The following is a 13,379-nucleotide window of genomic DNA, read 5'->3' as shown; positions in this document are numbered from 1 at the left end:
GAGAGATTGTCAAACGTCAACTTTTGACAATTAGAGTTACCGCAAAATGTATAGAGCTGTACAGCGCCACCTGGTTTACCTGTCAAATTCGAAGACGAAATTGTCTTAGATTTTATCAATCTTACTCAATCAATGTATCTTTGGTACAACGAAACCCAATTATTTCAAATTTGCTAAAGTATTTTAATCTAGTTCTTATAAAAAATCGGCAATCTAACAACTTTGAAATTTCTGAACACAGTTCCTAAGTTGAAATAGCACCGTTAGGTCAAAGAGCCTGCTCCTCGCCATTGTAAATCATACTCGAGCGAGGCCCACGTAATCCTGCAACGGATCCTATTTCTGAACGAATCCAATCGGAAAAATTCAAATTTAAGACGTTTCCCTGGGACCATAAATTTTAACTGCAAAATCAACAAATTCCGCCGCTTTTCGTTCTGCTTTTCGTGTAATTTTAGCAGATTTTAAGGAAACTCTAATTAGATTTTACTAAAATGATTAAATGTTTATGCAGCGTTCGAGCGGAAGCTTTAAAATTGTTTTATTTTGTAAGATTGAAATCGCCTAGACAATTTTAACTGATCAAGCGAGGCGATACTCTCAAAAATGATTTCGTGTAGGGCTGTTTTGGTTGTTCTCCTCTACAGTTCACATTTTCCAATCGAGTATCATTTTCATGAACAAGTTCGATAATATATAGATTACTGTGTCAATTCACTTTTTGGAAAAGTGACAAAAAGTCAAAAAAGCGGAGCAATGGGCATTTGTGAGGTTCACAAAGCTCATAGAGACACTAGTTTTAAAATATAGGAATACATGAAAAAAGACAACATCTAAATACTCAAGAGCAACGAAAGTGGGTCGCTTTCGCCACGGAAGAGTTTTGGCGGAAGGGTGTCAAGTTCCGGCGCTTCCGTGTCGGCTTCCTGACACTGCGGAGTAGCGTAACGCATCGCAACCATTATGTGTTTTAATAGTCGCCCGCCACTTTGGTCTGAGACCTGTCATTTGATAGATCTACCACTTATGTAGGTGGTTGGAAAATAAGTTGTGCCGTAGTTTTCTATTTGGTAGAAAAGAACTGAGCTGTGGGAATAAGGCGCGCGGTTGTTTTACCTATGCGATAAACGTAGCGTTAAACGCAATGCGTAAATGGGTATTTTACATCCGATAATTTAATGACATTACATTGTTTTACGCGGTAAACGCAGCGGTACATTTAGATTTTATTCTAGAAATTCTAGACTAGTATTTTTTATACAATCTTTTTAATGTTTGACGATCCTTTTGTGAAATTCTTAGTGTTAAATTTGATATGTATAATAATCCAATTTTATTATGGAATAATATTAACATCAATAAATTGCTCTGATAATTAGATTAAGATTAATTACGATTCATAAGAGCTTGTTGCTAGGCCTACATGAATAAAGTATATTTTTGATTTGATTGATTGATTGGTACATTTCGTTGACGCACGCGTAAAACGCTGCGTTTATCGCATAAAACAACCGCGCGCTTAAAACTAGTTCATTTATTCGATTTTTACTTACTTTATGTAGCCTATATTTATAGTGATATACTCGTAATCCGTAATAATAGTTTTATTTTATAAGTATCCTGGTAACAGAAGACAATATTATATTTAATTTAGTTACTGTACAGTCACCCTCAATAATATGTTACTCTTCGAAGGCCGCAAAAATATGTGACACGCTCTTATAGCTCTATAAATAAGATCCTGTCAAATATTTTTGTGGTCTTCGTTGTGTAACATATTATTGCAGGTACAATAAAAATTATCGTGTGATAGAGCGCAGTCAGTAAGGTCCTATTACTGACTGCGCCCTATCACACATGACTAAAGCCGAGCCCACGCCATCCGCAGTCGTTTGAGACAGACTGCCGTATTCGAACTTCAAGATATTCACAAGAGACGACACGTACTAAATCCATTCTAGATACGTTATAGTTTAGATATCAACTAGTTCTCTTTTGCAGCGCAATTCGGGCAACCAATGTCACTTTTACGTTAGATAGCGTAAGATATCTATTAGATGTGAATTGGATCTCTAAGTCATATCCTGAGGAAATCGTTAAAGAGTATCTCCAGAATCGCGCAAATGTCCAATTGGACGGGTTAGATCTTAAACATATCGTTATCGTATCTTGGTGATGTCTAAAATATTTCTAATAGATGTCTATTTCAAAATCCGAATCGGGCCCAAAGGCTTTATTGTGGAGGGACGTAGGCCATATAGCCCAACTATCCGAAAACACTTAAAGGTAATTAATGTTGTACGGCTTATACGTACATTAAGGACACGCCTCGAGTCAAAAGCTGTGGGCGGAGAGTGGCTATTGTAATGTTTTCAGGAGTTTCCGTGCCAGTTGCTAATTGGTTCATCATCATATCAGCCCTTTATCGCCCACTGCTGAGCATAGGCCTCTCTTCTAGTACGCCACTTGTCCCGGTCCTGAGCTAATCTCATCCAGAAGTGACCCGCAATTTTCCGGATGTCGTCCACCCAACGAGCCAACGGACGCCAGGCGCTTCTTTCATTTGAAAGCGGCCACCATTCTGTTAACATTTTAGTCCACCTGCCATCACTCTGCCTAGCAACAAGTCCCGCCCAATTCCATTTTAGTTTGGTAATGACGAAACCCACGTCGTGCACCTTGGTGCGGCGACGGACCTCGACATTCCTTACTCGATCTTGAAGCTTGATACTGAGCATGGCGCTGCTATTGGTTACTGTAACGTTAGTCATAATTTAATTGTACACTCAGCAGCAGAGATATTTAAACCTCGTTGCATACAAACTAAGCCAGAGGGGTAGATATAATATATCTGCGCCTCCCGCACATACGTATGTCAGAGAAATATAGACTTTAACGCCGCGCTTCATCGGAGCCTTTTAATGTATTTGCATATTAACATTTTGATTTTGATTTTTAATTATGTTGGTTTAATTTTAATCCTGCATGTGGGTAAAACGTAGAGATCAAATATATATTTATGTATCTACATCATTCATGTAACCTAAGTTTAACAAAATAATTGAAACTGAAAAAAAACTTGGTCTTGTTCCATAATATTCAATATGTTCAATCACATACACAGAACTACTTTAATGGTTAAATTTAGGTTGTCCCAAAAAAAGTGTTTTTCGAATATAAAAGATTACACAAATCGTGTTACAAGTAAACATTTTCATGCAGATTTTCAACATTCATTTTGAACCCAGACAGCCTAATCGGATTGAGTAAAAGTCAAGATAATGTAAATCTTGATGACAAAAAAAACTTAAAAAGGCGGCCAAGTGCGAGTCGAACGCCCATGAAGGGTTCCGTATAGCAGCAAGTATATAACATAATAAAATTGCGGTTTACGATTTATGACGTTTTAAAAAAAACTACTTACTAGATCTCTCGTTCAAACTAATTTTCGGTGGAAGTTTGCATGGTGATGTACATCATATATTTTTTTTTGTTTTATCATTCTCTTATTTTAGAAGTTACAGGGGGGGGGACAGAAAAAAATGATATTAGAAACCTCAATATAATTTTTGAAGACCTAAGTATGGGGAAGCCCCAAAATTTATTGTTTTTTTTTCTATTTTTGTGTGAAAATCTTAATGCGGTTCACAGAATACATCTACTTACCAAGTTTCAACAGTATAATAGTTCTTATAGTTTCAGAAAAAAGTGGCTGTGACATACGGACGGACAGACAGACAGACAGACAGACAGACATGACGAATCCATAAGGGTTCTGTTTTTTGCCATTTGGCTACGAAACCTTAAAAAGCTGAGAGTTGGGTAGCAGCTCATTTCAAAAGCAATTCTAAATAGATCCTAAGGTGTGTTTGTTTATTCCACGAAATTATTTAAATTCCCGATTTAAAAGCCGTTGAACTTATTACAATTTCTAATAGGGTCTAGAAAAATACTGGATTTGTAAGATGAAAAAACCTAAGTCAGATTTACTTTATTTATGAGGTGGTGAATCTAGCTCGGGTCGTACTTGGTCCAACGGGTCTCCATAGCAGTTCACCTTTGAGCCAGTAACGATGCAGGTGGGTTATTTTAGACTTAGTAGTTCGCCCCGAACTAAGAACTCGCGGTTCGCCAAAAATATCAATTGATCAATTGAAGGCAGTGCTACTTAGTCGTCAAAGCATCGAAAACCGCTTGCGATTTATTGCAAGATCTGTGGAGCCCTTAATTGATAAATTTAAGTCACAATAGAGATTAAAATAAACTTTTTTTCTTGTCAAATGTCATATAATAATATTATGATGATTTTATTTCGTTTTTATCTTGCTAATTATTTTAAAATCTTAAATTAAAAAACAATAATTATTATAAATGTGTAAACCGAGCACCTTCATTTGATACCAAACTCGACCATGCTTTCTTGCAGTTAAAATTACCAGAATAGCAAGACCCCTCACAAATAGCTTTTTAGCATTTTAAGCTCTTCTAGCTCAATAACCTCTTGTTCGAGCCTGCTCAAAAATTAATTACTAAAATATAATGCCTTCAACTATACGTTCACCCAATTTCAAATAAATTAGAACAAATTTACTTAAGTTATTGTGTATCAAACTATCCTCTGATAGTTCAGCTTAAAAACATCGAAATGCCGGGACGTGCCCCTAGCCAGCCGTGTGCTCCAAGTTGAATGTAAGAACTTCACTTCGCTTCGCTCGCTCGTTCGATAAGTGAACTTTATTTGGCTGTTACTCAAATCAAGAAATATTAAATAAAATAATTAGCTTTGTTCCCTAGTTGTATATAATGTATCAGAGCATTAACCAAAATCACTGCAGCAAAAACATTTTCTTCTGCATAACTCAGCTTACTGCATCGCATTGCAAGGCCGGCTTACTAAGCGGCCCGATACAATGGACACTGACAGCTTGAGCCGCTATAAAATGGACGGATCGCACAGACGCGCTCCGGCTGATTTCACCCCAACAAGGAATATAGAATGAAGCTAACACATCGGGCTACAGTGATAGATGAACCGGTATCGATTGATATGCACGTTCAGAATTTACGATAGCGATGGAAATGATAACTTGAAATCAGACTATCACATAACATATGATATTAAGTTGACTATCCTTTTCATATTTAAGAATTTTCATGTTTAACCTACTCAAAATCACGAGTTCTTTCTATCCTAATAGAAGAAAGGTGTCCAAAGTTACCGTCATACAAAGTCTATGATAAATGCTAATAGAATGGAAATAAAAATTTGGGTCTCTTTTTTTCCTATTGTTCCGAGCTTGTGATTCCGAGTAGACGGTATACAATTTCTTAGTTAAATTTGAAAAAAAAAAAGTTTTGTGTACTATTTTAAATAAAATGGCCCACATACCTCGGGGACTAATACCCATTTCTTAAGTCATGCGTCGTAAATATGAAACTGAGAATTAGCGCTGGAAGTCGCCAACATCATGCTGGGTTGAGACCTTTTCTCCTTCCTAATTTTTTCTATAACTTTCACTTCTATTTTTGTGCTTACGAATAAATTATTTCTATTATATTCTGAAGTGTTTATCCTTAAATGTAGGCATATTACAAGGCGCTTTTAAATGTCAAAAATACTACTGGTTCTAACCCGAGAAGATACCGCCGTCAAAGATTCGGCGGGACTTATTTTTTCATGGCTACAAATATAATGACCACCAAAAAATGCTTTGGTACCCTAAATAAAAAAATCATGCTTACCAAAAAAAATTACTGAACACCAAAAAAATAAGGCCTAAAATTACAAAAGTACCACCGTTTTAATTACGACTGCACTTCAAATTGTATTCGAATACCAAATATATTGAATGATCACCAAAAATCATTAACGATCACCAAATCTTGAAGACCAAATTAATGCGATATTTTCACCTAAATAAACCACTATGATTACCAAAAAATGTATACATATCACCAAATAAAGTAAAATGATGCCAAAATTACTAGCCCCTCCCGCTCAACCCCCTGTACCCCGCACCGCATACCTACCTAACCTAGGTTTGAACTCCTATCAGTTAAGTGGGCTAGGTTAGCACTGCGACCCTTACAGAAATGAAATACTACTAGAAAAGTGGGTTAGGTTAGGTTTGAACTGCGACCCTTACAGAAAAGAAATGCTCCTAGAAAAGTGGGTTAGGTTAGGTTTGAACTGCGACCCTTACAGAAAAGAAATGCTACTAGAAAAGTGGGTTAGGTTAGGTTTGAACTGCGACCCTTACAGAAAAGAAATGCTACTAGAAAAGTGGGTTAGGTTAGGTTTGAACTGCGACCCATACAGAAACGAAATTCTACTAGAAAAGTGGGTTAGGTTAGGTTAGAAAAAGGTGACGAAGTGGATTAATTAATTTAATAGGATAACGATATATTAAATATTTGCACATTTTTAATTAAAATGTGGTTAAAATTTTGATGGTCATTAGGTACTATTTTTGGGTTTACAATTATTATTTTGGAGTCATTTGCTTTAATAGGATAGCAAGATTTAAGAATTTGGTTATAATTTTACATTAAAATGGAGTTCTAATTTTGGTGGTCATTTACTATTTTTGGGTTTACAATGATTATTTTGGTGTCATTTTATTTAATAGGATAGCAAGATGTAAAAATTTGGTTATCATTTCACATTAAAATGGGGTTTGAAATTTGGTAATCATTTACAGTTTTTGGGTTAATAATGATTAGTTTGGTGTCATTTCCTTTAATAGGATAGTAAAATGTAATAAAATTGGTAATCATTTCACATTAAAATGGTGTTATAATTTTGGTGATCATTCATTATTTTAGGGTGGTAAAGTAGATTTTTTTGGTATTAAATTTTACTAAATCTGGTGATCAGTTAAATAGCAGCCTTTTTTCATTGCATTGCAGTATACATCTTACGACAAACTTAACATGCATTACATTAGGGTACAGTCGACGCGACGTCAAAGAACTGTTTACATTTTTCGCCTTATAACAAAGGAGTAGGGTGCAAAAGTTGGGAGTTCACGAGGTCTACAGCTCAGAGCCACCAGTTATTTATTATTACCAGCTTTTATTTACTTTCACCTGTCCCGTTGTCTGTCTGTCTGTAATCAAATCTTGCAAGTTAAATTTGATCCACTTCCCGGTTTCCGAGTGAGCTGAAATTTTGCATGCATGTATAAATCGTATGACAATGCAATATTATGGTACCATCGAGCTGATCTGATGATGGAGACAGGAGGTGGCCAAAGGAACTCTGTGATGAAACAACGCAACCTAATTGTGATAGGGGTTTTTAGAATTGTCTCGATGAGTATTAGTTCTCTGTCGTAAGAAAAGTACAGTCAGCGATAAAAGCTTGTACCAAAAATGAAATTTATTGCCAAAAACTTATTTAATCAATCATATTCTGTCATTATCTAACAAAAGAATTTATCACATTCAAAAAATTTACTTTTTTCTTGCCCTATACCTTTACGGTATTTCCATAGATACTCGTACATGCCTGACAATCCTTGATGTTAAATTAACTTTTCACCTCAGCAGCTCGAACAAGGGTACTTTGCTTCTTAAAAACAGTGAGCAAAATGCGATTTTGCTCACTGAGTCATTTTGTCTCACTCAGTGAGCAAAATCGCATTTTGCTCACTGAAGGTCTCACTCAGTGAGCAAAATGCGATTTTTCTCACTGAGTGAGACAAAATGACATTCAAGTGACCTTTATAGTAATTTCAACATGCGGGGTCTAATACAAGTTCGATATACTTGGGTTCTATTATCTCTGTCCCTCTAGGTATGTTCTCACTGCTTAGGGTGAAAAATTTTGTGTACTACACGAGATCAAAGTTATTTACATCTCGTGCGCTTTTGAATCCCTTACTACGCTCAAGATTCTAAATTAGATTCACTCGCTACGCTCGTGAATCTATTATAGAATCTTTCGCTTGCACGGGACTCAAAATAAGCACTCGAAGAAATATCAAACTTTGATCTCTTGTTGTACAAATAACTATTAGCAACCGTTATCCAAAATGACCAAAACCTCGCATATCAAAGAGAATCAAAATTCATTACACACCATTCTTTGAACGTTCAGACCCATTAAAGGCATAAGTACCCTCGTGCATCCCTTGATCCCATAATTCCTTTCTTCAATAACACTCCTTATATTGTTAGGGGGCATAATGTAATAATTTTCGCACCACGGTTGGTAATCTGTCCGTGCCGACAAAGGCCGAGTGATTTATGTACATCGTCGTCGGACTAATTATCGTTAAATTTCGTTAAATTTTGTTAAACAGCCTCTCATATATTAAACGGGGCTTTATGCTTCCAAAACTGTCAAGTGTTAAAGTTCCTAAATAACAATGCTGGTTTGCTGGTTAATGGATTTTCCAAATCGGATCCTCTAATTATGTAGATAATTATTTATCCTTCCAATAATCTTAAGATTGTTGTGTCAAATAAACTCTTTTCATTTTCATTTTCAATAAATAATGCTGAAATATATTATATTACCACTGAAAACAATTTGTTAGATGTGAAGAAAAAAATTTGGGCTTTACATAATATTGGACTCCATTTTTGGTTAATTGTAAATTTGTCATAAATTAGGAGAATGCTTGGATTGAAGCTACTTATTTGTATACATCATTTTTTTTTAATAAAAAATAAAAATATACATGTTTGTTGGTATTGTTTATAGCTGTTACTTTATGACAGAACGAAACAAATATGACTTCAGTTAAAAATATATGTAAGCATAGAATATAACATTATTATTTCAAGGGAGTTTTATGGTGCTCCTACACTGCTATTACAAACTGTTCCACTTTTCTATTTAACGTGACTATGTAAATGTCGGTGCCATAAAGCCATTTTATAATAAATGCATATTACTTAATATGCATTGTCCAATATCGATACTAACTAAACTTAATCAGGAGGCTCAAAGCTGTTTCACGCCAAAATATTGACGGGAATTTAATGTTTTATTTATACCGTTATTATAATCGTAGTCAATTCATTAATATACATATACGTACGGATATGACGGTTGCGCTTTTAACTTGTATAATAACATGCGTCACTTTTGCATTTAAGTAAACAAATTGTTAGAAAAATTACAATATTGCTAGTTTAAAGAGTTATTCATTAACAACGATGATGAGTTCGATGAGACAATCTTATACGAATCAATTTCCAAATCTGCAATAAGATCTGGTATATTATAAATATTATAATAATGGGTATGATGGATGGAGGACGGAACAGCGAATATCCACCGACTCATTGGGTCTATATACGTAGTAAAGAAGACCTGCCAGGGATCTACACAGTCGCCTTTTATTAGTACTGCGAAAATCATGCAGAATGGAGTGCCTTGGTGCACAAAACAACGACGTGTTGTCACGACTCTCCAGTCTTGAGGAAGTAAGGAGTAAGATTGGCTACTACATTGATAAAAATAATTAATATCATGTTCCAATAAGGCGAATGTAAAGATATCTTTGACGTTGACTGTACCTATCTCATCTGCACTCAGTTCAATAATTATTCCGTATAGATTTCCGAATATTTATGCTTATGAAAAATAAAATAAAGTGTTTTAACATCATTTAAAATCAAACCGATATCAAGTGTGAGGCTAAGATTAACCATTAATTAACACCTTAATTTTTTTCAGTATATCATTAATTTTCTTCCTCAAACATTGTTTCATCAACAACATATCGATGTTAAGTGTAACAACAAAGAATAAAAAGAAATATAAGATTATCGAGGTAAAAAGTTCTGCGAAGATATCGTACATTCCTATCGACTGCCGAAGAGTTTGAAGAAGTTTTTGTTGTTATTGTACGATCAAGTACGAGGATTTGTTGAATGATATTGCCACGTACAGTGATATAGGCATATTTTTACAAGTATAATAGTTCCACGTTAAGTTTTTTCTATGACATAGGAGGAAAATGAGCAGATATAAATGCTTAATGGTAACGAATTAGGTATCATAGCCTATGGACACCTGCAGCGCCAGAGGAATTTCTAGTGCGTTGCGGGCCTTTAAGAGGAGACGGATGGGAAGTAACTTCTTCCTCGCGTTATCCCGACATTATGCCACAGCTCATGGGAGCCTGGGGTCCGCTTGACGACTAATCCCATGATTTGACGTAGGCACTAGTTTTTACGAAAGCGACTGCCATCTGACATCTGAGGGATAAGTTCGCCTTTGTACTTCTTACTAATTGTATTTTATTTTTAATATGTCTTTTTGTACAATAAAGAGTTTACTACTACTACTACTACTGACCTTCCAACCCAGAGGAGAAACTAGGCCGGTTTCCTCACGATGTTTTCCTTTACCGAAAAGCAACTGTTAAGTATCAAATGATATTTCGTACATAAGTTCCGAAAAACTCGATGGAATCGATAAACGGATAGGAACATGGAAAGTAACGTTAGCAAATAGTGCTTACATGTTATTTTTATATTATTTTTATGTTATGTAGGTAATAATTAGGAGTATAATTTATTAATTTTGTTTGTTACTTAAGCGCGTGGTTGTTTTATGCGACAAACGCAGCGTTGAAAACACATCCGTTAACGGAATGTATGGAAAAACACAATGCGCGTACCGCTGCGTTTACTGCGTAAAACTACATAGTGTTCGATAATCTAATGTAAAATATCATTTTTCCTACATCCCATTGATCGCATGACTGGAAGCTTCGCACGAGTAAATCTTAATAAATTATATACCTACCTAAACCTTTCTCAAGAATTGCTCTATTGATAGGTGAATAACCCATGAAAATCCGCTCAGTAGTTTCGAGTTTATCGCGTACATACCTTCAGACAGACAGACGCGGCAGGGGACTGTATTTTATAATATGTATAGATAAGCATTGTATATTTTTCTTTTCACTTTTTTCGTATTCGTAAAATAATTTAACTTAAACGTTGTTTTAGCATAATTTACTACAATCAATTACTTACAAACCTGTTAAAGCAGGAAAGCTCCACCGGTCTTTTGGGAAATCAATATTTATTAAACAGGTAATGAGATTAAAATTTCACGTTGCAATGTCACGATGGGCCCGCAGCGGCCAGCCTGGTTCACGTCTTTATATCCTCGTAAATACTTTTGTAAATATATTAACCTCGGTCCAGGGGTCGAAGCGTTCTAAGTTTTTTTCCGGAAGGATTCTAATACCAGTGGAGGAATTACCGACCACAACTCAACACTAGTCGACAAGGTGACTGGATACTCCTCAAAACAATCCTACTTTGTTTTTAAATACGACTTTATTTTTCACGGACGGACTTCGGAAACTGTTCTGAATGTAAATTGCTGCTGAATAACAATTTCCTTGTTTCCAGTTTTAGACGGGACCTGCTCATTACAGTCTTAATGACAGCTTCGAACCCATAGTTACGTGGAACAAGCGTCAAAATTGATGCGCGGCCTACTAATTTGTCATGTGTAAAGACACAAACTTATGGATGTTTCTTAACCTGTAATCAACAATTGTTGAGATAAATTATTTAGGTCCCATACCCTTTTCAATTACATTTTCAATAACGATTGTATAACATATATAATTACACAAACGGGTCTACCGCGATATATTTTCATTGATTTTACCTTGAATTCCGACGTTTCAGCTGAGTTACACCAGCTGTGGTCACGGAAAGACTGACGTCCCAGTAAATGTCAACGGAGATAAAAAAAATACCACTAAAGTACCCGAAATTAGTTTATAAAAATTAAATGAAATTAAATCGCGGTAGACCCGTTCGTGTAATTAAATAATATGTGTACAAAACGCGAGAGTTTAAAGTATTACGATTGTATCAGCAAAATATTTATCTGTTTGTCGTGTGGGAAGCATCGAATTTTGGCGTGCTGCGCTAAACGAAGTTGCCACTTTCCGGCTCCGTCGAATAGAAAAATAGTAAGAATTACTCAAATCACATGTTTGTCAACCTGCAAACATTTCTTACTTTACTGCCCTAGACATGTAGTGCTATTTAACACCTCGCGACAAAAATATCATAACATAATTATTAATATTGTAGCCACAGCTGTTGTTTTGTAGAATAATTGATGACACAGATCCGCTCCCAGAAGACAAAATAACATGTTATAAATCCCTTTTCAGTCTTCAACGTTCAAATACAAGCTCATGAGCTGGCACGAGGGAAAGGCCCTGATACGTTACAAAGCACGAGTAACAAAGGTCTGTTTTGGGATTCTTGAGGCCGTCCTACTTATAAAAGCAGTCAAGGGCTGCGTTCAGCGCGCGTCGTATTATGTAGGCTTGCGTTCGAAATGGCTCATTGCCTTTACGTCGAGCAAATTTTTAAAAGCTTTTATATTGTCAGCTAACGTTGCTTTACATGGCTTTGAAGTACGCTCAAGGTTTCGGCGAAGTTGTTATAACTGGAGCCCAACGTGGGCTCGTGATTTAATTATTGGAAGCAATCTTGACTTTAAAAATCGATTTCTTTTAGAGTTTATAGAGGAGTATTACAGTTAATACATGTTTAGTCGTACAATTAATAGTAATAAAAAGCTTATTGTCCTCAAAAACCTTATCAATTGACCTACCTGCGTTTTCAAACACGTTCATTCATGTTCATAACGGCATATAACTAATTCAGTGCACTATAGTAAGTAACGGGGTCACAGACACCGTTTTATTAGGATCTGTTAGTAGCACGTTCACAACACTGACACGGACACTTCACAGGGTTGCGATCACTCGTCACTCGAGGCGGCGGCGACGTGCGTTCACCACCGAGTCGCGGCGCACACTGAGGCTCAGACCTCGAGCGCGCAAGACTCACAGAGTACCTCGTTCCGTTGGCAGAATTGTTATACGTTTACGTCAATATTGAAATTTTCGAAAACTCGCAAAGTTTGTTATTAATAAACATTCTCAATAACGCTCGTGCCAATTATGTCATTTTGTTACTTTGATACAAGTTTGATCGTGTTTATCACCGAGATTAATTTACTGAATTGTATTAATTAAATTAAATTGTTTTAAGTATACTTATAAATTAATTTACGAAAACAGCATAAAGTAACTGAATTAATGTAACAAAACGATTGTAAACCATTCCAATAATATTTCAACAGTAACAATATTGTTAATTAATACCGTCCCAAAACTTACCTACATGTTAACTTGTTATTTTTGTGTCGACTGAAATTGCTTTTCGACAATCGCGGCCCTAAGTAAACTTCTGGGCTATAACCGCGAAAATCTGAACGTAAATTGCAGGCAACTTTCTCTATCACTTTAATTACGCCTTCATTGGAGTAAAAGAGAAGGATCCCCGTGCGAATTTCAGATTTCGCGGTGGGT

At 35.8% G+C, this 13,379-nt stretch overlaps 1 protein-coding gene across 1 annotated transcript in view; it reads right to left on the bottom strand.

The window, feature by feature from the left end:
• The window catches only part of LOC134790436 (nephrin), a 639,608-nt gene extending 626,648 nt beyond the window's left edge, over positions 1-12,960 (bottom strand). Inside the window, exon 1 of the mRNA XM_063761218.1 lies at positions 12,613-12,960. The gene's annotated coding sequence lies outside the window, so the exon portion shown is untranslated. The remainder of the gene's footprint in view (positions 1-12,612) is intronic.
• Between the last annotated feature and the right edge of the window lie 419 nt (positions 12,961-13,379).

Source organism: Cydia splendana, chromosome 5 (genome assembly GCF_910591565.1).
Source record: "Cydia splendana chromosome 5, ilCydSple1.2, whole genome shotgun sequence".
Lineage (NCBI taxonomy): Eukaryota > Metazoa > Arthropoda > Insecta > Lepidoptera > Tortricidae > Cydia > Cydia splendana.
This window is presented reverse-complemented; position numbering and strand designations above follow the sequence as displayed.